Genomic DNA, 26,255 nt, shown 5'->3' with positions numbered 1-26,255 from the left:
TAAGGCCCAAGAAACTTACCAGAACAGGTCTATGATTTCGGAAAATTGTCTGTTTGCAGCCTCCAGAGGCACGCCTACGAGCTTCCACCCAATCAGAAGCTGAGGGAGGCAGCCGGTCGTCGCCCTGACACCCCCTATGGACAGCCTTTGCTTAAAATCTTCAATTCACATCACAGTGCTTAACCCCTTCTATGCTTGTGACGGAATCACTCCGTCACGAGCCACGGGTGGCGTGTGCTCATGACGGAGTGGTTCCGTCATGCCGCGGCCGCACCCCCCACGCGGCACTGATACCCCGCCTGTGCGGACGAATTCACAAGTGGGCGGAGTCGTGACGGAACCACTCCCTCATATGCACAGCCCGCCCGCGGCTCGTGACGGAGTGGTTCCGTCACAAGCAAGGCTGCGCCACGCAACCCTCACGCAATTTGAGCTGGTGGTTGCTGGTGGGGCCCACTGGCAATCACTTTTGGAGACCACACTTATTTTCCCTCCACAAACCCATTGAGCAGGAAAGGGAAAAACACACAAACCGGAAAGAAGGAAAAGAATGGCTGAAAACCGTCACAAGGGGAGAAATTAGGAGCCTGAAAGAGCAAGATATAGGAGCAGGGAGTGTCTGGTAAATGTAAATCCATATTTGTAAAGCGCGAACTACTCACCCTTACAGGTTTCAAGGCGCTGGGGGCCGTCGTGGAAAGTAAGTGAGCTATTGCCCAGAGTCACATGGTGCTGAGCTGAGCTGCCGCCGGGGATCCAACCATGAAGACTGGTAGCGGATTGAATAGTCTGGTAGTAGATTAAAGAGGCCTGAGGTGGATTCAAGACCACACAGCCTTGGTATTTGGCACACCCACAGGCAATAGAGCCAGCCGCAGGCTTCGGTTCTGGATTGATTGTATTCCAGTTCAGGGAGGACCCAACCTGACAGTTCAGGCTGAACTATTCCTATGAGAAGCATGGCCAAGGCTAATTTGCATATGGCTGGATCAAAACTAAAGTGGCATGTTGGATGAAAAACAATGGATTGGGAGATGGCCTTGAGCCATCGTGAGTGGCTGAGATTAATTCAAGCAGTCCATTCATCACTTTGTTTTTTTATGCCCTTTGTGATGTTCACCAGCACAGCACAAGGATGCACTAACAAGTGAATGTACTGAAATGGGACCTCCCACTATGGCAAGAAAAGTTGTTTAGTGCCTCATACCTTACTAGAAATATGGCCGATGTTTGTTGGCATGTGATTAGTGACACAAACCTTTTTACCTGTACTTCTGGAAGGGAGACAACCTTTCGCCTCTCATAAGCAACATCTCTGCTGTCCAAAATAACTATGGCCTTTTCCTTGCACCCATGCTGTGTCATACAATCTTGAGATGTATATTATATATATGTGGTATAAACAGTAGACAATATGGTCTACATGGCACAGTGTGCAAGTAGAATAGTGTTTTATAAAGGACCCAATGAGTACCGGTACAAAAGGGTATTCGACCCTGCAATGCCCCCCCAAAAAAAGGATACATTTCACCCTATTCGACTTTTACCAGGGTCTTTCAAAATTATGTCATCTAGGGACCTTTTTGAAGTCTGCAAACAACCAGTTTAGGCATGGGGTGTCAACTTTTCTGTGTAATAAACTATACATTTGCCTAGTATTTTTATTAAAAAAATTATAAAGCATGATGCATTGATTTTAGCTCAGCATATTTTGACGCTTTTAAAGTCTTTGCATCAGCATTTGCAAAGCAGATAACACAACTCGTGTTAGAAATGGGATCTCTGGTTGGCTAAGGCTTGCGCCACAGCCAGGCAGAGACCACCACTCTAGTCAGGGCTGGGGAGTTACACGCCAAAGATAACCCCTGCTCACCCCCTTGGTAGATTGGCGCGAGCAGTAAGGCTTATCCCGGGGGCCGTGTGTAAAGCATTTGCACCGGCACACAACAGCAACAACATCCCAGGCATACTACAAAAGGAACTCCACACAAGGTTATATAAAAAATAGCCTTTGTATTCTCATAACACATTAGAATAGTAAACACATAACATACACTGTGCCACCTGGCATGGGCAAATTCACAAGGGATTATTTACACATGACAGGGCCACATGGACCACTGTCAGAACCATCACATAGCGAACTTGGTAAAAGTAAAACAGATAATAACCGTACAACCAGTAAACACTGGTAATCACTGTACTTAGCATCAGCCTGTAACATAAATTACATTATGCACAGTATCACATCAGGTGCGAATTACATTCTGCGCCAAACTCACCAGCATAAACACATTATGCCATCATCTCACAAGTCTAAACGCATTAGACCTTAACCTCCTAAGCATAACACACACTAGGGGCCAGATGTAGGTAGGCCGTTACCGATCGGTAACGGCCGAAAATACCGATTTTGGGCCCTTACCGATCGGTATACAGCCATCGAGATGTAGGGCAAAGAAAAAAGTCCAAATCAGAGCGAAAACCGATTCGGAATCAGTACCGAATGGAAAAGAATCCGATACGTACATACCAAAAATCGGATATTTAACGAATCGGTAACACACCGATTCAGATGCAAACACCGATTCGGTCCATGTACCGAATCGGTAGTGACACCGAATCGGAAATTATCCGATTCGGTCCATGTACCGAATCGGTAGTGACACCGAATCGGAATTAAGCCGATTCGGTCCATGTACCGAATCGGTAGATACACCGATTCGGACATAAGCCGAATCGGAGAACCTACCGATTCGGTTGAATCACCGATCGGGAAATTCCCCGATTCGGACAGATGGGGAGATGTAGGGAGGCACAGAAACACCGATTTCGGCTCAAAATCGGTAGAATTCACTCGGTATTTACCATGGATTACAATCAGGTGGTAACCAACTCCAACCCATAAAAACAGCCCCAAAATGCATTGCAACTTGCAGGATGGCAGCTTTTTATGTCATTGCGAGGCGGCTATGGCTACAGCAGGAAGGACAGAGGGAATGGCAAAGAAATGAACAGGTCTACAGACAGAGGATAACCCTGTTCATGCTCACAGAGGCAGAGATCCTACAGAGATACAGGCTGGACTCTGACACCATTCTTGAGCTCATCAGGGACCTCAAACCATTGTTGGACCACCCCACCCCAAGGGCACACGCCATCCCAGCACACGTCCAGGTGCTATGCAGCCTACACCTGCTTGCGTCTGGCAGCTATCAAAGTGGAGTTGCACCGGTAGGAGGAGTGACCCAGAGCAGCCTGTCAAGGTTCTTCCACACATTCCTTGACGCCATGATACACAGGATGGACCAATACATCTCTTTCCCTGCAACCCACGCAGAACTGCTACAAACTAAAGCTGACTTCTACCAGATGGCACAATTTCCCCAAATCATTGGCTGCATAGATGGCACGCACATTCCGATTTGCCCACCAGCTGACACAGAATACATATACCGCAATCGGAAGTCTACGCACACCATCAACGTGCAGGTGATCTGCAATGCGAAGTGCACCATCACAGACCTGGTAGCAAAATTCCCAGGGAGTACCCACGACTCCTATATTTTCCAACAGAGCGGCATCTATGCACGGCTGATGGCTGGCGAATTTGGTGAAGGATACCTCCTAGGTGAGACACATCATCAGACCCCATAACACAAACTAGCTAGGTGTAATACATGTATGCATGTGTGTAATGTTACCCCTTTTCCTTCCAGGCGACAGTGCATATGCCCTCCGCTCATTCATACTCACCCCCTACCTCAACCCCTCCACACCCAGCCAAAGGAGGTATAACCGGGCCCACAAAAGCACAAGGAATGTCGTCGAACGGACCTTTGGCATCTGGAAAAGTAGATTCAGATGCCTGCACAAGAGTGGAGGTGCAAGGCAGTATACCCCCATCACCTGCTGCAAGATCATAGCTGTATGTGCAATGTTACACAACCTTTCGGTGAAGAAGGGCACTGAGGTGGAGTTGTCTGACTACGAGGACCATGACGACGACGAAGCTGTGCCACTAACACAGCCAGCTGGGGTGTCTACGCCAAGTGATGGCAGATACAGACGTGAGGAGATTACAGAAAACTATTTCTGAGTGAGTACAGATGCACAGACAGGTAAATGGTTGTGGTGAAAAGCAAATTTTAATACTGTTGCAACACCGTTACTGCACTGATGTGCAACAAAAAAAAATGTAATAGCTAAGAAAACAAAAGTCTAAGGTCCAGGTTGCCTCACCCGCCCTTGCAAGCCTACTTCTTGGAGCGCTTGGCAGCCCCACTGGGGTGTCCCTCACCCCCTTCAGAATGTCCTGCGGCTTCTGCGGAGCGCCTGGTGCTCCTGCGCGGCTCTGACGCAGCGCTGGCCGGGCTGCTGTGGCTGCTGCTGTCCCCAGCATCCCCCAGGTCCAGGGCAGGATTGGCGGCAGTGTTTGAGATTATCATAGCCTCCATTGCTGTAGTGATGCGGGCCATTCCCCTGGTTATCTCGGCGGTGTTTTGGGTTAGACTTGACTCCATATTGGCACCGCGCTGAGAGTTGCGCCGTTGCAGCAGCAAGGCGGCTAATGGAGCAGTTTTGCACGCGGGCATCCCGCCTGCGCGAGAGCTCATGCTCCTCTAGTCTGCCGCATAACTGGGTAATGGCAGTGGTCAACCTGCCAAGACCTGCTGCTACCTCCTTGTTGGTATCTACAAAGGCCTTGAAACCTTTCACCATCTCGCCCATCTGCAGGTTGTGCTGGCGGAGCTGGCGCTGGCAGGCCATGATGGACTTCGCCTGCTGCCTTTGGATTTTCACCATGTTCCCTTCAAGGCCCTGGAAGACACTGCCCTCCGGTGCCGGCGCTGCAGTGCTGGGAATGGCACGTCGCCGGGTACTGCTGCTGCCGCCCTGCTGAGTGGGCTGGGGTGCCACTGGTGTGGGTGTGGTGGTGGCCGGGGCCTGAGCCCCTGCTCCCAGGATAGGGTTTACTGGAGCCACAGCCATAATCGTGGCAGGAGGTGGTGTAGGTGCATGGTGGTCCCTTGTCGGGGAGTTCTCTGGGGAGAACAGCAAGGGGGGTGTGCTCGGCATTTGTGGGGAGTGAAGTAAGTCATAGTCAATTGCCAGGTCTCCCTCAATACCCAGCCCAATGGTGTTGTCCTCCTCCTCCTCGGCAGCCTGACTCGTGCTAGGCCCTGCGACTGCACTGGTAGTTGGTGCTGCTGCCTCTGTTGCCTGTGGTCCTCCGCCTGATGGTGCCCCTAGGTATAAAGAAGCATTTGTAAATTGAGTGCCGATGTATTACAGTCAGTACAATTAAAGCATTGCACATGTCCTTGCATCTCCTTAGAATGTGTTCCACTGTTTCCTATCTTGTGATTCTGCACTGCCATATTTTGCTAACTTCTGCTGACTACATATACCATGATGCTTGTCTCTTGTATGTTGGTTACAGTACTGGGCTGGAGTTTGGCTGTGCATTGTGTCTAATGGGGAGGTGTCTGGTAGGGTGTGTCATGATGCGCATGCTTCTTACCTATAGCTGTAGCTCTGGCTGAGCTGTCCAGGGTCCCGATTCCGGTCACGCTCTCCCTCTCGATGGTGCTGGACACCAGTTCCTCCAGCTCTGTGAGGGGTGGCGCCGGGTTCCTGCCTCCACCTGTCCCTCCAGCTTGCCTCTGGATCTCAGCCATCTTACGTTTGGTCAGGCTGCGGATATCGTAGAAGCGTTTTTTCAGCTCATCAAGGGACCTGGGGGTGACACCTACAGCATTGACCTTTTCTGCGATCTCACTCCAGAGCCTCCTCTTAGTGCTGTCCGGCACAGTGAGGGACAGCTTCCCGAATAGCTGCCCGTGCACCCTCACCAACTCCTCCACCAACACCTGCAGCTCCATGCTACTGAACTTTGGCTTTCTCTTCTGGCTGGCCTTCTGGCTCTCACTGGGGTTTGCCATCTTGCTCTCAACAGTTCTCTGCCTCCTGCTCCCACTGCTGCTCACTGTGAGTGTTCAGCTCAGGCTGGCTCTCCAGAAAGTTCTTAATTAGCTGCACCTGCCAGGGTTGCCACTCCCTGTTTGGGTGGGGGAGAGGGGATCCACCTCATTGGCTGAATCGGCTTTTACCGAATCGGCTTTTACCGAATCGGCTTTTACCGAATCGGATTTTACCGAATCGGGTTTTACCGATTCGGATTTTACCAATTCGGTTTGTTCAATGCATTCCTATGGGCTTTTTGCCCATGGGTGTGTTTTCATACCTCCGAATCGGTAATTGCCGAATCGGATTTTACCGAATCGGCTATTTCCGAATCGGTGGTAGCCGATTCGGTACTTTCCGATTCGGTCCGTGCCGAATCGGTACGTAGCGATTCACATTACCGATGCCGACCGATTCGGTATTATTTCGCTGTTTTTTTCCTACATCTCGTTTTCCGATTTCAGAATACCGATTCGGCCCGCCTCGGTATTTTGAATTCGGAAAATCCCTTTTACCTACATCGGGCCCCTAGCCTAACTCACACAGTGAAACATAATCTCACTAGCATAAACCATGATATGCAAAACAACCTCATAATCATAAAAACACATTTAGAGGTATAACACAGGGTGCGTAAAACATACTAAATGCATTACATTTCCAAGCACCACATCACAGTAGCACATAAATCACATTAGGGCCTGGCGCCCTATAAATCTAACCGTCCCCCTGGCCAACCGGCCATCCAAAAAGGGGGCTCAAATGTCCTATGTCCACAAAGTCAGGGCTGCTGCCTAGGGAGCAAAAGTCAAGGGTGCGCCACTGCGCAATCCTAAATGTAGCAGCTGCCTACTACTTGCTGGGCAGCTGTGAAAGTGTGGGGCAAAGGAGTGCGTCTCACTCCTGACTTCACAAGACCCCAAAGGAACTGTGCCCCTAAACGGTGCAGCTGGCACTAATTGCTGCGCAGCTTTAACTAATCAAATGCAAATGAGGCATGGGCTCTCAGTGGCCCTTAAACAAATATGCCCCACGTTGGGGAGGCCCACTCTCTGGCGGGACCGCCCAGGATCCGACAATGCGCCTCGAACTACCCACAAGAATTGCGGCACTCAGGAGCCCTCACATGCATAAAAGAACTGCCCCTCTCGTTGGAGCAGCCCACGACGGGGGGCCTGCTCATGGGAATAACCCTCTCGAGAACACGGGCTTCTCCGGCCCCTGTGGACTCCCACTGGAACCCTTGAAATCAAATAGCGGATCGTAGGAGCGCACTGGCTCTTTAAAACAAAACATACCCCCACTGATGGACCACTGGCCTTTAAATAAACTTTCCCCATCGTTGGTGCCACCCGGGCTCGAGAACTTATCATGGCACTTGTTGGAGCAGTCCGCTGCCAGACGGGGTCGCTCTGACTCTGCCTCCCCCTCGGCCCCACTCACCGGGCCTCGGGCAGGACTCAATGTTCTCAGCGCGGAGGGGCAGACACCGACAATGTGCCTCGCACCCCATCCGCCCCAGCTCCTTTCACCTGGACTCCTCTCCATGCGGCAGCCTCACTACTTCACCCGGGCCCCCTCCTGGGACCCGGGACTTCCTTAATGGAGTGCAGGGAGGCGGGGTAGGCTCCAATCCTCTCCTGTACGTCCTGGCGCGGGTAGGCTCCCACCCGGGTTTTTCTCATCCCTCCTGATTCCAGTCTCTCCTCTCCTCACCCGGGCCCCCTCCTGGGACCCAGGACTTTGCTGTGGTACCCGCGAGGCTCCCTGCGGCCTTTATGGTGGAAGGCGGGACTTCCTGTGTGTGTCCCGCCCAATGCCAGGCAACTTGGCCTGACTTCCTCTTTTCCCGGGGCCGCAGCGGTGATCACTATTTAGGGCTTGGTGGCGATGCGGGGTGGGCTCCCGCTCATCATTCAACTAATCAAGGAAAGGGTGGGCACCCGCATACCTCACACAGACCGTTGCGGGGTGGGCACCCGCTATCGCCATCATAGCGCGGGGTGGGCACTCCTTATTCAGATGTGCCAAGAGCAGGGTGGGCACCCGCAAATCCAGGATAAATGCGGATTGGGCACCCACTCCTCGCCGCAACTGGAAGGAATCCCCACACAAGATTCCTTCCTTCCTTGGGAAAATCAGAATCTAGCGCTCAGGAGGCGCTATGCTCACAAACAGTAACAAGAAGTCCAGCAAATGTTCCTCTAGGGCTCAAAGGGCAATGCAGGGCCCAGGGAGGCAAGCCCTCCTGGCAGCCCCCCGGCCCCCAGCAGCAGCATGCCCTGCAGGGTCAGGATCTAAAGTAGAACATCTACATGGGGTCACAGCCCCTTCTTTTATACACCATTTCCTTTGTCTAAAAGGTGCAGGGTCTGGGGGAACCAGATACAACTGGTTCAGGGGAGCTCCTGAGCACTTTCTTTTGCTCGGCTCCCCTTCTCTATTCATAGGACAGGCTAAGGACATCAGACGCACAACAGGAAGTGGAGCCAGCATTGTGGAGGGAAGGAACAGCCCTATTCAGGTCCCAGGTGCAACTCCTCCCTCCCATCTACATGCAGATCTCCCCATTCACCACCGGGCAGACCCATCCTGGCTCCTGGAGCCACCCACATCACCCAGCACCTGTCACTCACAAGCCAGACAGGAAATTCACATCACACAGTACACAGAAATGCCAACTTCTAAAAGTGGCACTTCTCCACCAGTCACAGTAAATCTGCGCACACCATTGCGCAGCATTTATTCTCACGAGTTTGCACATACCAAACACGCCACTGCACCCCTCTCATATCAGGAACTACCAGGTACACACATCTCCCCTATGCCATCCTATAGAAGGGCAGGCCAGTCTCACCACACATACATAGAGAGCGCAAGCACTTTACACTGGGCCACTGTGCTATAGTATGCAGAGGCCTAAAATCATCAACACCAGGTTACAGAAAAAGGCTAGGAGAACGCAAAAAGTTTCGGGGTGAACCTGCCAAAAGGGCCAAGTCCAACAACTCATTAGTCGAATCCCAGTTCCAGGCCTAACCTACAGGTAGGAGATGTTTCCCTGTACCAACAGGGCATTTGATGTCCCAGTGCCAGTTTTGATGTATTTCTTGATGGCTCATTACCTCTGAGCAGGCGCTAGTGTAGTTTCTATCCTTAGACTGTTTTTCGAGTGTCTACACCTACTCTTGATCTTTGCCTGGCCTGTATTCCAGTTATTCTTTTCAATCTGGTTTTCCAACCTATTTTGAAAATAGTCTACTGTTCTCAGCAGCTACATATTCATTTATAGAATGACTGGTGTGTCTTCCATTTCAATCAAGTATGGGAAACACTTCAGTTTTTTCATCAAGTACGTTTAGACCCTTACCTGCTTCGCTAATGTTTTCAGTCTCGGTCCACATTCACTCCAAGTATAACATTTTCGAAAAGGTGGTCCAAGCTATGCCTCTGTTGTATTATTGATATTCACTGCAATCTAATGGGTATTTCTAAACTACAAGGAGATCTCTTATAGAAAATCATATCATCCCTTGATCTGATAAATCCTTGTGTAGTTATATATATTGGTACTGTTGTTTACTTTTGGATGGCGTTTGTCATGAACGCAGACACCTTTTCTGTGGGGTTCCATTTCGGTGCTATTGGCACCCTGCATTCTGCACTGTGTTTAGTATCGGTTGCACCAGATGTTGTTAGTATTTAATTTTACTACAGTTTAATTGCGCTTTTGCATTTGTTTATCGGCACCCTGAATTCTGTTCTGTGTTTAGGGTCGGTTGCATCAGGACTCTGTGTGACATTTTGTTAATGTTTTTAGGTCTCGTCTATTACATCTCGTGGGTATGGTGGGCGAGACTTATAGTAAGGCTTCCGAAAAGTCTACCCAACTGCAGATCGCGTACAGTTCATGTGAGCCAGGCGCGTGCAAAGGGATTCGCTCCCCCTACCCCTCCCACAAAGCAAGACAGGACAAGAACATCAAAGCGACCGCGGCCGCTCTGATTCAATTTGCCACCAGCCACCTCACGCGCTCTGCAGGTCATAAACAGGACCATCTGCTCACAAATCGGAATACTGGCCTGGTTGCCCAGTCCCCCCTCCCAGCGCTGCCTTTCCTCTGCCATTCTATGGTTTCCAATATGTCTTACTAAAACCTAGTTATCTATGCTGAAGATTTTTTTTTAGGGGACTTGTTTGCATGTTTTGACGTGGCTGAGTGGGAAACAAATCGTTTCAAATATGTGTTCCTACTATCCACGTGTGTTTGAAAGTACATAAAACATACTATTTCTGTGAGAAAGGCGGTGGTTAGGCTTCGACTCTAGATTTCTTCTCCATGGTTTCTTACAACATTTAACAGTTTAAAAGTAGCACTATACCGCCCTCACTCTACCACTCCACCGCCCTCACTCTACCACCCTCACTCTACCGCCCTCACTCTACCACTCTACCGCCCTCACTCTACCACTCTACCGCCCTCACTCTACCACTCTACTGCCCTCACTCTACCGCCCTCACTCTACCACTCTACCGCCCTCACACCCTCACTCAACCGCCCTCACTCTACCACTCTCACTCTACCGCCCTCACTCTACCACTCTGCCGCCCTCACTCTACCGCCCTCACTCTACCACTCTACTGCCCTCACGCCCTCACTCTACCGCCCTCACGCCCTCACTCTACCGCACTCACTCTACCACTCTACCGCCCTCACTCTACCACCCTCACTCTACCACCCTCTCTCTACCACCCTCTCTTTACCACCCTCACACCCTCACTCTACCACTCTACTGCCCTCACTCTACCGCCCTCACTCTACCACTTACTGCCCTCACTCTACCACTCTACCGCCCTCACTCTACCACTCTACCGCCCTCACTCTACCATTCTACCGCCCTCACTCTACCACTCTACCGCCCTCGCTCTACCATTCTACCGCCTTCACTCTACCACTCTACCTCCCTCACTCTACCACTCTACTGCCCTCACTCTACCACTCTACTGCCCTCACTCTACCACTCTACCACTCTACCGCCCTCACGCTACCACCCTTACTCTACCACCCTCACTCTACCGCCCTCACTCTCTCTATCGCCCTCACTCACTCTACCACCCTAACTCTACCACTCTACCGCCCTCACGCCCTCACTCTACCACACACACTCTACCACTCTACCACCCTCACGTCCTCACTCTACCACCCTCACTCTACCACCCTCACACCCTCACTCTACCACTCTCCGCCCTCAATCTACCATTCTACCGCCCTCACTCTACCACTCTATCGCCCTCACTCTACCGCCCTCACTCTACCACTCTACCACCCTCACTCTACCACTCTACCGCCCTCACTCTACCACTCTACCACCCTCACTCTACCACTTTACTGCCCTCACTCTACCACTCTACCGCCCTCACTCTACCACTCTACCGCCCTCACTCTACCACCCTCACTCTACCACCCTTACTCTTCCACCCTCACTCTACCACCCTCACTCTACCGCCCTCACTCTCTCTATCGCCCTCTCTCACTCTATCACCCTCACTCACTCTATCGGCCTCACTCACTCTATCGGCCTCACTCACTCTATCGCCCTCCCTCTATTTACTACATTGTTTGAGTCCTGAGGGACAAAAAATATATGAGCACTTACCTGATCTTACGCCGAGTGATAGTAGTGAGCTGAATAACTAAGAAATTTGCCTGAAGAAATTAGATCTGCACTATTTGCCCAAAATGTCCACAGTTCTGGAGAGGTATCAGTTTGGAAAACAGTTGAAATGTTCTGGGGAATCAGTAGAGGAATACATCGCAGTGTTGCGAAAATTAGCCTCAACATGTAATTTTAGGGGGGCAAATGAAGGTCTGAGAGACCAATTCATGTTGGGGTGTTGTTAGAGAAAGCGAAAGTCATTTTGGTAGATAGATAATCCCTCAGTTACCTAGGTAGTGACCACTGCTAAAACATGCAGACACAGTTGGGCATGTGTTGAGGAAATAAAAAAGGGTGGTATGAATGGAAAAGATGGTACTGTACAGCCAATTAGTCAATATAAGAAGCATGGTAATCAAGGAACTAATCAGAAGGGAAAAAAGAGCTTGTAAAATATATGAAGGATGTGAAGAAAAGCCAGGGATGATGCTACAGACGCAGGGAGGTTGGTCAATTTACAAATGATAAAGGCTGTGGTGGTTTGAAGTCTATTTGCAAAGGCTGTGATAAACAGGGGCCTGGAAGCAGGTGTTGAAGAAGCTCCAATTTGAAGAACAAGAAGGTTGTGAGTGATGAGGATGATTCTTCGTAGGATGAGTTAATTTTACAGGTGAAAGATGGAACAAGCGGTCCCATGAAAGTTGTGCAGATTGAGGGTGTGGCGGTCTCATGCTATTTGACTCAAGCAAAAACACGTTTATTCCTAGGGAAATGTTTGATGAAGCTTTGGTGGGCAGAGTCAAATTGTACGGTATGTTATGTTATATGTTATGTAATATGTTTGATTGTAGCGCACACTGTTAGTCAAGACTGTCCTGGCGCGGGAGAGGATTCAGATATCAGCTAGAATAAAAGCAGAAGGTCTACAGGGTTTGCCTAAATAGGTAGGTTTTTAGTTTTTTTTTTAAATATGTGAGGTTTGTCTTGTGTCTGAGGTGGTTGGGGAGATTGTTCCACAGCTGGGCGGCTGTGACCACCAAGGATTTCCCCTCAAGACAAGCTCTCTTGAATCTGAGGGTGACCAAATGTCTCAGGGTGGCAGATCTTAGTTGGCGCGGAGGATGGTAGAATGCAAACCTATCTCTTAGGTAAGATGGACATGGGCCATGTAAGGCTTTAAAAGCCAGTGTCAGGATCTTAAAGCGTACTCTGAGAGTTACTGGAAGCCAATGAAGCTCTGAGAGTTGCTTACGTACACTAAGACTCCTGGGAATGTTAAACAGGAGCCTTACTGTCGCCTTCTGGACCACTTGTAGTTTGTGAAGCAGGAAGTCAGGTGCGCCAACATAGAGGGCGTTGGCGTAATCCAGACGCGAAAGGATGAGTGCTCTGGCCACTGTTTCTTTTGCCTCTTGGGGGAGAAGGGGAAAGAACTTCTGGAGAGTGGTTAGGGTCCCATAGCAGGTTCCCGCCAATCGCATGATTTGATCTCGGAAGCATAAGTCAACTCCGAACCAGATCCCTAGGTTCTTTGCGACCCCGCAGTTCCCAGTGGGGCAAGGCAGTCCCCAAGGCCAAATGGATTCTTTAAAGGCTGCTGGAAAGTGTCCGTACAGGAGAATCTCAGACTGGTCCTCATTGCATTTGAGACAGGCCCGGGCAAGCCTGACATATGTTTGAAAAGCTATGGTGGAGAGCTCATCAAGTTGTTGGATTATTTCAATGGGTCCTTACAATGCAAGGACAGGTTAACAGCAGGCAAGATTTATGTTTCCATAGGAGGTGACTCTCTCATTATATGGTTCCACCAACAAGACCTAGAGGTATATCTTGATCCTAATGAGACTCCCTCAGTAAGACTCAAGAAGTTGGAGGAGGTTGGTGCTGTGAGTAGTGATATACTACTGTATGAACATGAACCTCCTGTGGTATTTCAGGGAACGTTGGTGTGTTTGAAAAATGATATGCACAAAATCCAATTTAAGAAATACGTAACACCAGTGGTGAGTAAAGTAAAAGGAGTACCACTGATGGTCAAGAATAAAATGAAAGCTAAATTAGAGAAATTGAGAGAGAAGGGAATAATTGAGGAGCTGGAGGCCAGAGATTGACTTGCTTCAGTTGTCATGGCAAAGAAAGCTAATGGAGATATTCATCTCTGTGTGGATTTACAGGAACTGAATAAGGGCGTAATAGTTGACCACAATCATTTGCCAAATATAAACGAGATGTTGTCTATGTTAAATGGGGTGAAGTGTTTCTTGTCTGTTGATTTAACTTCTGAATCCCACCACCAGGTGAGGTTACACAGGCATCCTCAAGATTTGATAACAATCATCACACCTTTTTGCATGTATAAATTTGTCTGCATGCCCCTGGATTGATTTCTGCAGCAGCGGGTTTTCAGCAAGTAATGGGCTGTGTGTTGAAGGGTGTATGAGACATCAAAATATACCAAGATAACATTCTGGTATAAGGAGGTGAATGTGGAGGAACACAAAGGGTGAGTGCAGTTCTTCACAGACTTAAAGAGTGTGGATTTTTTTTTTAATGGAATTTTACATAGCGCGAACTTGACCCGAATCGGTTATCTAAGCGCTTTACATATCAACAGTTACGTTACATGAGGACACATTCAATTTTTTGTTAGGCATGGGGAGATGTGTGTGATGAATAGTGATTTGCCCAGAAACACAGGATGTTCAGTGTCGTTGCCGAGACTCGAACCCAGTTCCCAAGATTTGAGGTCAACCGCCCTAGCCGTTAGGTCGACTCCTCTCCCCTAATAGAATTTAAAAGCTGAAAAGTGTCACTTTAGTCTGCAAGAAATCAATTATCTTGGTCACAATATAATGTCAGAGGGTACTGAACCAAAAAAGGAGTTAGTGGATACTACGGACAGTTTAGCAAGTCCATGTCCAAGGAAGAGGTGATTATGTTTCTTGGTATGATGGAGTACCACAATTAGGGCCTCATTAGGATCGCGGACGGACTTGCGTCCGTCCACGACCCCAGAGGATGAGGGAACGTCCGCATGGGCTGCGGCGTTCCCTCATGTGCGATTAGGATGTGACCGCCACCCTGGCGGTCACATCCTGGATATTTAACATTGCGGCGGGTGCTGCTTCAAGCAGCACCCGCCGCAATGTTAAAAGTGCATGTTTAACATTTACATGCACAAAGCGGCAGGCACCGCGCGGTGCCTGCCGCTTTGTGCAAGTAAATGCTGGGGGGTACCATAGGTACCCCCCATGTGCACACCCACCCGCCAACACCCTGGGGGCCCGCAACGGGCCCCCAAAATCAAAAGTACACATGCTTTTCCACGGCGGAAAAACTGCTGCGGAAAAGCATGTTCACAAATGCTTCCTAATTTGGCTGGCGGTGTCTGATAGACACTGCCAGCCAAATGATAGCTTTTCCGAAGCGGTTGTAATCTGACCGCAGCGGAAAAGCAGCAGACAGTAACCAAGACCCACCAGCCATCGTAATGCTGTGGTGGGTCTTTGGTGAGTCCGCAGAGGATTTTCCGCTTCCTCCGGGCCGGAGGTGGCTTCCCCCGGCCCGGAGGAGGCGGAAAATCCTCCATCATAATGAGGCCCTAAATTTGTGTGCAATTTTGTGGTAAAGACTAAGGATATGAGAATGCTTGTAAAGAAAGGTATCACATTCAAGTTTAGTGAGAAGTGCAAACTATTTTTGATAAAGAAATGAAACAGGCGCTTAGGAAAACTTTGAGTTTACAAAGTTTCCAGCTTGGACAGGAAACTGTCATCATGTCTGATGCCAGTGCAAAAGGACTTGGTGCTGTGCCTTTGCAGAGACACAATCGTGTGGAAAAGATGATAGTGTTTATCCCAAGAGGGCAAAAGGAGGCAGGGCTCAATTACTCTGTCATTAAGTAGGAAGCTTTGGAGGTGTTCTGGGCTGATCATAAGTTGAAAAAATGTGTTTGGGGCAGCAAGTTTCTGATAAAGACAGACCACAAGCCTCTGAGAGACATTTCTGAGAAAAAGGCGTTAGATGCTGTGTCCAGGAGAATTAGATGTGAGGTCTTTGCTCTGCAAGAGTTTCAGTTTGACATGATGTATGTATCTGGAGCTAGGATCAGCATCGCTGATTGTTGTTCACGGTTGGTTGACAGTACTGCAATTCAAAATGAGCTGAAAGCTGAGGACGAGGATTTTGAGGTTTGTGTGATCAGAGGGGGTATTTGTAGGAAAGTAGGATCGGCTTTCATGGTTACCCCCACTTTTTGCTGGTGTCAGTATGTTTTCTTTGACTAGTATGACAGGGATCCTGCTAATAAAGACCCAATTCATTGTGCTTCCTCCCTAAATGTGACATGGTAAGTACTTTTGTGGCTCCTCAATTGCCAACTAGTATACCCCTAGAAGTACCTAGTATGTGGTACTTAGGTACCCAGAGCATAGGTACACCAGGGGTCTCCCATGTGCTGCAGCATGTATTATGCCACCCATGAGAGGCCACTCAAACTGTGACTACAGGGCTGTCATGGCAGCCTGTGTAAGCTGGTACTTTCCCCACTTATAATGTTTTCTTATATCTGAGGTCACTACACTTAAAACCTATAAGTCACCCCGAAGGCAGGTCTTTCAATCCTGAGGGAAGGTTGCTGGGTTACAAGTTAGTGAGTACTCCAGGGTACAGCCTTCTAGGGTCTGCAAGCAAGCTAGTGTTGCTGCCCACTCCAGACACGACCCTGCCCTCCTGCTGCTGAGATGAGCTTGAGCAGGGGAAGGTAGAACAACAGGTTTCTTGTCACAGGGAGGTGTGACCACCTCCCAGACAGGACTTAGTGTGTTGGGCTGGGGTGGGGCAGGGGGGCTTGCCAGTGCCACCAGACTGCTTTGAAGGGCACATTTGGTGCCTTCCTTGAATACTCCAGTAGGAACCAGTTCTGGAAGCCCTTGGCACCTGCGCTGGAATGAAACTGGGCAAAACATTGGGAGTATCCTCCCCTATGTCCTGCCCCTCCTCTAGGAGGGACCCCTGAGTCATCATAACCCCTTTCTAAGGGAATAAAAGGGCTTACCTGTGGGTGGGTCCTCTGATTCGTAATGGGACAAGACTCAAGCCTGAAACCAAGCAACTCTTCGACCATCTGGACACCAGGACTTCGCTTGGAACTGAGATTGCATTAAGGTACACTCTGGCTGCTCCTGGCCTTACTGTTCTGGAATTCTTCACCATTGTATGTGTCTCTGCTTCTTCTAGGATCTTCAACAGACCTGTGGCTATCAAGGACAACCAGAGTAGTCTTCCTTGGAGTGAAGGAGTCACTCCCCTGCATTTGCAGGCACCGCAAGGATGCGGACTGGTCTGCTGCTCCTGATGTCCCACTGACTTTTAAAGGCTCAGAAACATAGGTGGTGGTTCTGCAACTCTTTCAAAGCCTGAACTGCCCTATCTGTAATCTTGTGCGAAGAATCTCTTGTCAGAATCGCTGGGATCGAACCCCTGTGCACTGCGCCGATTTGCCATTGCCTACGCTTGTTGGCTCTGTACTCCAGAGATTTTTGGGTAGCAAGAAGCTCCAGCATCTCTTCCTGCCAAGATCAGCGTCCTCACCACATCCTCTGCCCCGTAGGCCTTTTTCGTTGGTGAGCTGCTCGAGGTCCTCTTGAGACTCCTGTGCCTTTGGCCTCTGGGTCCTATCAAGGGTCTTCTCCTGCTTCAGAGGGCTCCTCTGCTTTCTTAGGGCCTGCTCTGAGTCTCCTGCACATGGCGAGTCCCTCTGACCTTGCTGGTCCCAACAAAGACTTTTCTTCTCTTTCCATGCATGTTTCATCTTCCATGGCTTGTTGGTGCCCCCGCCGAACACCGACCCCCGAATCTCGATTTCCAATGAGGGACAGCTCATGCACGGCTCATGGTCTTCCTCAGTGTCACCTTGTCCTCACAGCTGCAGCGACAAGGTCACTGTCATCACTCCTGCATCCTCCGACATCGTTGGGCATTGTTCTTCCGTGCCTCCTGGTCACCTCCGAGTGGCATAGACTCTGTCCCGTCTGCTTGCAGGCTCTTCTCTTCCAGAATCCACCCTTGGATTTCTCTGGACTGTTGCACAGTCTTCACCAGCAGCATCTTCAGACCTCCATTGTGGTCTATGGCCGTTTCCGACATCAATTTGCACCTATGCACTCGGCATGCCTTGTGTAGGTATTCTGGTTCCTAGGATATTCACAGGTGGGGTGACTCTCAACCTTCTGTCTTCCACTGGGTTTCTTCAGGGTCCAGTGGTAAGAGTCCTTCTTCTTCAAAATTACAACTGCGACTTTCCCGTTGACTTCTATTGAGTACGCAGCTGTGTTTCCACTCTGTACGCAGCCTCCAGGGGGTTCCTGGGTACTTATCTTGGGTGGTTCCTTGCATCCCCAGCTCTTCTGAGGCTCCTGGTACAAGTCCCGACTTTGGTCGCAGTTCACATTCCACTTTTTTTAGTATATGGTTTGGTCTTCCCCTGGAGACCACTGTGTATTGTTCTTACTTACCTATTTGCAATTGAAGAAGAGTGTATAGTTGTGTTTATATCTCCGGGTAGGAGATATACCAATGTGTTAGTGGATATTGTGTAATAAATAGACATTTTTATATATACACTGTAGAAGTAAATGTAAATCCAGAATTTGTAAAGCAGAGGCATCCCGGGGCTGGGGGCCGTCGGGAAGATTAAGCAAGCTATTGGTCAGAGTCACATGGTGCTGGGCTGACCTGCCGCCGGTGCCAGGGATTGAACCGTGAGCCCCAGTGTACGGTGTCAGTCGCCCTGGCCGCAGCGCCACACCACTTCTCACTGTGTGGTTCTTTTTTGTTTAACCTACACTACATGATTAGATCTGGTAAAATGAGCTGCTTAACACTTCTGGATAAGCCTGAAGGCTGCTCTCCACAGCTACAACTTAGAGAGCTTTCTAAGGTTATCTAGGACCACCAAAATCACCATAACGTTTGTCTGGATTAGTGCAAGGTGCTTCGCTTATATAAGTGTGCACCATATACTAAGCCAGCCTCCTACAGTATTATTAAAGAAGTTGAATGGGTAGAGGAGTTGAAGAAGGATGAAGTGACTCATAAGGTGATACATAGACTGAAGGATCAGGATCAATTGCATGTGTTTTGGAAGGTCAAAGATGAGTTGTTGTTGAAGGATGAGATACTTTTGAGAGGGACCAGATTAGTCCAGCAGCTGTCTTTGAGGGAAGCATTAGTCTCGTTGGCCTATTAGAGTCAACCTGGAATTTCAAAAACAAAGGAGAGACTCCGGCTAATGTACTGGTAAATGGTAATAACACATTTAGTAGAAACAGGTGATGAATTTTCTGGAACGAGGTTTTGAAAGAGAAGGGTTTCCCACCTCTACCTTGATTGACAATGGCGTTCAGCTGGTGTAAAATGAGATGGAGAAATATCTCGGGGACAGGGGCATCAAACACAGGAAGTCTTCTCGCTACCAATGTAGGAAGCTGGCTCTGTATATACTATACCAAAGTGAGGTATAGTGTGCACAGAGTCCAGTGGAACCGCAAAGGAAGGCAAAGGTAAAAGTAGATAGCACCTTGCTCTCTATTTGTGGTAGTGAGGTCTAGCAGTAAGGCTGTATCAGAGGGTAGTGTTAAGCATTTGTTGTACAAGCGCAATCCGCAAATGATATCACACACTCAAAGACTGAACTTCGGACCAATTGGTTTTGTATAAAAATATTCTTTTAGTTATTTTATTTTCTAGAACCAAGCAAGCCTGGCACAGGTACGCAATAAATACTTTACAGTAGTAATGCAGTTTGTGAACAGTTTAAATTCCAATTATATATGCACTTTGATTTGATTAGAGTAGAGTTACTGGTAATGCAATGCTTTTGGTATACTGTACATATACTTTGTATAGACTTTTTAGTAGGTCAAGTAGATTACTTAACAGATTACTTTTCTTACACAGTGAAGTATCTCTAGATACTGCACTGCGACATTTCCTGTAAATAGGTAAGTAAAAGATTTTTTGTTATTTGTTACAATTTTAAAGGGGGTCTTAGATTTCCAACTCCACACTTAGAAACTCTACACAGAAAAACAGTCAATGTTATCCTATAGAGGAAAATAGGGTTATCGGTTCAAAGGTAAGTGTTCAGTTGTGTTGGTATTCTGCGATTAGCCTCATGGGTCCCCCAGGGTCAAGGATAAGCATGGGCGAATTTTGCGAATCTCGCGTTCGCGAATTTTGCGGATTTGCGAACTCGCAATCCGCAAAATCCGCGAATTCCCGCGAATTTGCGGATTTTTTTTTTTTTGTGTTCGCGCGTGTTTCTGCCAGTTCGCGAGGGTTTTTACAATTTCGCAATTTGCGAACTTACCTGTCGGGTCGCAAGTTTTGCGAACTTGTTGTTTCTACGTGTCCAGCCTGTTTTGGACACTCTTCTTCATCACTGCCACTCTCTGTCACCACTGCCACTCTCTGACTACTCATGCCACCCTCTGGCCCACCCATGCCACCCTCTGTTTCATCACCACACCCTCTGGTTGTCCAGTGTACATTATTTTCGGCAAAGCAAAGCACACCTTCCCTGCCTCAAGTGACCTGAATTAATTTGGGGCTGATTAATGTGTCACAGAATATTTTTTTAGCTGGCACCTGCTTCCTTAGTGCTTCCTGATTAGTGATCTTTTGCACTTGCTAAGTGCTTTCATTGTTGCAAAATTAGTTACAACACCTGCCCTGCCCCAACTGACAATAATGAATTAGGGGCTGATTAATGGATTTTAACTTCCAGCCTGGCTCCTGCTTGTCTCCCTTAGCTGTAATTCAGGACCTTTGTGGCATATGTGTAACTATTCTGAGGTTCAGAGCAGGGTCACATAATAGTTGCAACTGGCAACTGAACTCTGGAGGGGCCCCTCAGGAAGCACTACAGGAAATGGCTACTAATGATGAGCCTGAACTTTTGAACCTGGTAAGTAGTTTCAGTTTTGCTAAGATCGTATTTCTGCAATTTAGCACTTACTCGCGGGGTGCGAAGTTGTACTGGCAAGCCGCGAACTCACGCGAACAGTGCGAGCAAGCCATAAAATCCGCTGCTCGCGGATTTGCGGATTTTGCGGGAGATTCGCGGATCTCGCGGATTGCGAATTTACCGAAAATCCGCAAAATCCGCGAGCGAAACGGATTTTCCGCCCATGCTTAGTCAAGGATGCACTATTGTTACACCCTCAGCGGCACAAGGGCGGCCTGGCGCAGAGTACTGAAGCCCAGTGTTATCCAATAGGGGATAGGGGGCCTCCGGTTGTTGGCAACTGACGAGCCGGCCACAGAGTTGTGGGAGCAAACCTCCTAAACTTAAGCTCAGAGCAAATGGGGGTTCAAGCCAGCACAAAAGGTGCACCTTCAGCAGCACTAGGGTGGCCACGTGCAGAGTGCTGTTTTGGCGTTGGGCGCACTGTAACTTTCAATGGGGAGTCTCTGGTAAACACACTGTAGGCTCAGGACGAAGGTCTTCTGGGTACGACCACCACTTGGGGGGGTAAGTTGGGATGCTGGGGGTTGGTTAGGCACCATCGGTGGGGCCACCGAAGGCCGTGGGGCGTTGGGTGCAGGGGTGCTTTTTAGGGTTGGATCTTCTTACCAGCTCCTGGTCACGGTTGGGGGGACTTTCCAGTTTGAGGCTGCAGGCGTCAGCTGGAGACTTGAGGTAGGTCAGGGGTCACCGGATCTCAGGTCAGGATCGCCAGGGAGGCCTCTGCTGCGTGTTCGGCTATTCAAACTCAGCCCATGGGTGTCAGATGCAGAGTGGTGCAGACTCGCCGATCCTGCTGGAGCTGAAGTTCCTTGGTGAACAAATCCGGTGTTCACGGGAGACAGAATCTTTTCTTTTCAAGGCAGGGCAGGTCCTCGGGGTTCTTGAGGCTGCTGGCTGCAGGACACACAGGTTTCGCTTCTGTAGAATCGAGGTGGGGACAGGCCAATAGGGCTAGGGCCAAGTCCTCTTCTTGTTAGCTTCGGCACAGCTGTTTGGTCCTTCTTCTTTTCTTCTTCTGGTGTGTTGTCTAAGGAAGCAAGGTTTGGGGTGACCCCTAAATTCTAGATTTAGGGGCGTTACAGGTAAGTAAAGTTTGGGAACAATGGGCCCCTTCCTTGGGGTGAGTACACCCCCTATTATGCCACCCTCCAGTGGGAGGGGGCATAGGCCCACTCTGGTTGGCCGGGTCCCCCCAGCTGCAAGATGATGGGTACTGAGAGTTGTGCTTCACCTCGCCTCCCCCACCTGAGGGGTGGAGTTGGCTGAGGTGGGCACACCTCTCTTCCTCACTTGTTTTTCCCGCCGGTTCTCCCGCCCAAAGTGGGGTCAGAACCAGTGGGGACCAGTTGCTGAAATCAGCAAGTGGCCTGGGGAAGCTCACAAAGGCAGCAAGCCTTTGAAGCTTCCTCTTTGTGGACCTTTCCCTTCCTGGGGAGGAGGCTTGGCACCTCGTACCAGGATGTGCATTGTTTCAGGCCCCAAGTGCAGATAGCTCTTGACCCAGGGGTAAAGAAGCATGTCTGGTGATGTCAGCAGAAAGAAGCCACTGAGCCTGGACACTAGTGGTAGGTCACTTTTCAGGGGGCTTCTCTAAGATGCTCTCTGTGTGCATTTTTCATCAAATCCCACACTGGCATCAGTGTGGGTTTTATGTGCTGAGAAGTTTGATACCAAACTTCTCAGTTTTTAGTGTAGTCATTATGATGCTGTGGAGTTTGTAATGACAAACTCCCAGCGCCATATACTCTTAATGGCAGCACTGCACTTACAATGTCTAAGAATGGACTTAGACACTGTGGGGGTACAGGGCTCATGCAGCTGTACCCTCACCACTGGTATAAAGCACCCTGCTAGAGGGGTGACTGATATATGCCATGGCAGTAAGTTGTAGACATAGAACACAGGGGTGTGTGCCATGTCGACTCTTTACTTTGTTCTGCACCAAGACACGCAGCCTGCGAAGGCAGTGTGTGAGTGTAAAGGTACAGGGCTTCTAACGGTGGCACTATAAGTACTGCAGCCCTTAGAGGTCTACCCTGATCATAGTGCCCTGGGTACCTCTGGAACCATTCACAAGGGGCTAACCTGTGGTCAGAGATGCCAATCAGGTTTGTGTTTCAATGCAGTTTTAGGGAAAGAACATAAGCCATGGGTACCTGATTAGAAGGAGCCCAGGGTACACTCAGTCAAAGAACATCAGCAGTTCAGCAAAAAGTGGGGGCAATCATGCAGAAAGAGGGCACTTTCTCACAACCACCTCAAAGCTAATGGTATGTTTGAGAGACTGAACAGGGTGTTAAAAGAGACCGTACAAAAAAAGGCTGTGGTGAGTAACAGGAGCTGGAAGAATGAAATTTTGTGTAAGATGCAGTATTATAGGAAAACACCACAGACCACTACAGGAATCTTTCCTTTTGAATTGTTTAAAAGGAGGAAAGCAAACGCATTGATTTGACCATCTTGGGTAAATAACAAGTGGGGCAAAGAGTGAACATGGATGGTAATGCAGAAAAGGAAGAAATGAGGGAGAGCAAGGAAGTATTGGAGAGAAAGGTATGGTATGGCAGTTGCAAGGCGGTAAAGAAGACGGAGATTCAAGTTGGGGATGTGAACAGGGTCAGGAATCCCCGTTTAGAATTCTCAAAGTCTCAGTCATAGTTTTCTGCTCACCTTAAAGTCATTAAGGTTTTTGGGATCGCTGTAAAAACTGAAGATCATAAGATGTGAAATTTAGGAAGAGTGGTGAAGGTAAGAAATGAGTCGGTAATGTCTGAGGAAAACAAGTATGGTAACAAGAAGTGTGAAGAGGCAATACAACGAAGAGCTGTTGTAGGTCAATAGAAGTGGGGAGAAGTTCCAAGTTGTCAAAGACACCTGAATATCTTGATGGGTATGTCTGAACATCTTTTCTTAAACTGTAACATTTTTTGAGTACAAAACAACAATAGGAGAGGCAGGGAGATTAAGGAACACTCTCTTAGTCCCCGGTTAAATGCAAATAAACAAGAGAAGAGAGGTTAAATAGGTCTCAAGAAGCCACAGAGACGGAGCGAAACAACTGGGGATCACACACCCACTTTGGGTGGAAAAGAAAGCCCTCACACACCGACCTAGTCAGTGTCATGCTTCATCATAGGGCCCCATCAACGAGGCCGAATGCCTCTTTGGTGTGCTACGACGCCAGAAGACGGCGGAGCTGGTTGTGTGAAAAGGGCGTGTTGTGAGGTTTAAAATTAAAAGTGCCTAAAGGGTATCTACAAAAATATTTAATGGTTGATCTCTAGGACACGAATAAAAGGGTTATATGTTTGAATTTACTGCCAAAGGTAATGGATTGGTTAATTCAGAATATACGTTAGTCAGTCAACATGTTTCAGCCTTAACAGTGGTTTAAATTTACCTAGGCATTCATCAGGACAGAATTATACCCCGGCGGTATGGACTCTCTAATCGTCCACCCTGACCTGGGGGCGTGAAAGTGAAAAAAATCAATAAAGTGATAAAGTGCATAAAAAAAGGGGGAAGGGCAGGTTGCTCATTCCAAAAATACTCCTAATTGCGGAGTGTTTCTGCACCTGTAAAGCAAATAACACAGACAAACACAGAAGACATACACACAATTAGTTGTAAATACAGGTCAATGCGTTTGTCCAGGGTGCTCCATAGTTGTGGCATAAATTGTGTTCCCAAATAAACACTAGAATTAACACCATCCATATAGCCCTATAGGAATGATACCACTAACTCTGGGAAGTGAAGTGGAAAAAGGTGTTTAAAACACACAAAGTAGCTAGAAATGGGTTAAAAACACGACACAAGTACTCCATAGGAGGGATCAATGGACCAAAGGTCTGTGACCCCACTGAAAAGTTCATAAATTCAAATCATATCTCGCTTTAGAATATGGCACTAACTGCACCGTGGGTCTCGGGAGGGGAGTTGGAGCGTACCTGGCACATCCTGAAATTAGAAAGCAGAGGCTTGAAATATACAGGATCGGGTTTTACTTAGCTCGATCTTGTCGAAGTAGGCAGATCGTGGTGGTGGTGTTACTCACGCCCTCAGCCCGCTTTTGCACCTCGCATAGCCTCAGAACCGGACCCCAACGATGGAGAGCGGGGCCGGTAAATGGGTTTAAAAGCATTTCTTCGTTCTTCCGCGCTCTTCCGGGTGGGCGTGTCCGGAGCAAGAGCGAGGCTTGGAACGCGCCAGCCCTGTTTGGAAGGGCGCGGCGTGTATCCAAACCGAGGCTTGAATGTCATAACCAATAGGGAGGCCCAGCGGATTGAATGTACGTAGAAAGCTTTATGCGATCATAACACTGTTCAAATACAATGCAAGAAACGATGCGTGGTTATAAGCAGCCATAGGGGCGAAGCTGCGAGTCATCAAATGCTAAGAATTGCATAAGTTTAAACACTGGGTGGCACGGAGTCCAAATGTGCAGACCTTGTGAAAATAAAAGCTATTGGTGAAAATACCCTGAGTGTCATAAACGCAAAGAATTGCCAAGAGCATGAGTATGAACACGGGGTGCAACAGATGTGCAGATCTTGTGATAATAAAGCTGCGTGGGAGTAGGAGTTTTCGCAACCATTAATGTCAAAGTGCATTATACCATAAATACATTGTGGGGCAAGCTGTCTAGACTGTTCAAGGCTGGTGAGGGTTTCCAAGACACTGGCCATAGCTATGCACACATTATGACAAAGGGCGCGAGTATGCAGACAATGTGACAATAAGGCTACACAGTGGTGGGGTTGTCATTTGTTAAGAGAGTGACCTTTTGGATGGAAAAAGAGTACTATGTTTAGTTTGCAGATATAGCTGTACATGAGCATAAATAGAGACTATAGGGTAGTTGAGACCATCTTGTTAACCCAGAACCGTATTCCACGGGATGTCATCATTCAGCCCAACGGTGTTGGTACCTAAACGGTACACCCAGCGCTGCTCCTTTTCAAAAAGCCTGCTTGTTACATTAGTGGTACCAGTGATTGCCTCAATAATTGTCCATTTCATGTCATTGGTGGTATGATTGGAATCCAGAAAGTGACGACTCAACTTTGTTGTTATTTTTTTGCACCTGATATTACTACGGTGTTCACAGATACGCTGTTTCACTTTGCGTGTAGTCATGCCAACATAACGTAAGGCACAGGGACATGTGATTAAATACACCACATTCATTGAGTTGCAGTTAGTGTGTGCAATCTGTGTCCAGGTTTTCCCTTGTTCCAACTAGAGTGTTTTTGAAGCCTCCGTTAGGTGGCACATGCTGCAATCTAATGTAACATGCAGGCTTTTTGAAAAGGAGCAGCGCTGGGTGTACCGTTTAGGTACCAACACCGTTGGGCTGAATGATGACATCCCGTGGAATACGGTTCTGGGTTAACAAGATGGTCTCAACTACCCTATAGTCTCTATTTATGCTCATGTACAGCTATATCTGCAAACTAAATATAGTACTCTTTTTCCATCCAAAAGGTCACTCTCTAAACGAATGACAACCCCACCACTGTGCAGCCTTATAGTCACATTGTCTGCATACTCGCGCCCTTTGTCATAATGTGTGCATAGCTATGGCCAGTGTCTTGGAA

General features: G+C 48.5%; 1 protein-coding gene across 1 annotated transcript in view; it reads right to left on the bottom strand.

Moving 5' to 3' along the window:
* Nucleotides 1-26,255, bottom strand: part of MSH4 (mutS homolog 4) — a 1,592,310-nt gene that overhangs the window by 1,018,627 nt on the left and 547,428 nt on the right. The window lies entirely within an intron of this gene.

This window comes from Lissotriton vulgaris, chromosome 1_1, assembly GCF_964263255.1.
Source record: "Lissotriton vulgaris chromosome 1_1, aLisVul1.2, whole genome shotgun sequence".
Taxonomy (NCBI): Eukaryota; Metazoa; Chordata; class Amphibia; order Caudata; family Salamandridae; genus Lissotriton; species Lissotriton vulgaris.
Note: the sequence above shows the minus strand (reverse complement) of the source record. Positions and strands in the feature narration are given on the sequence as shown.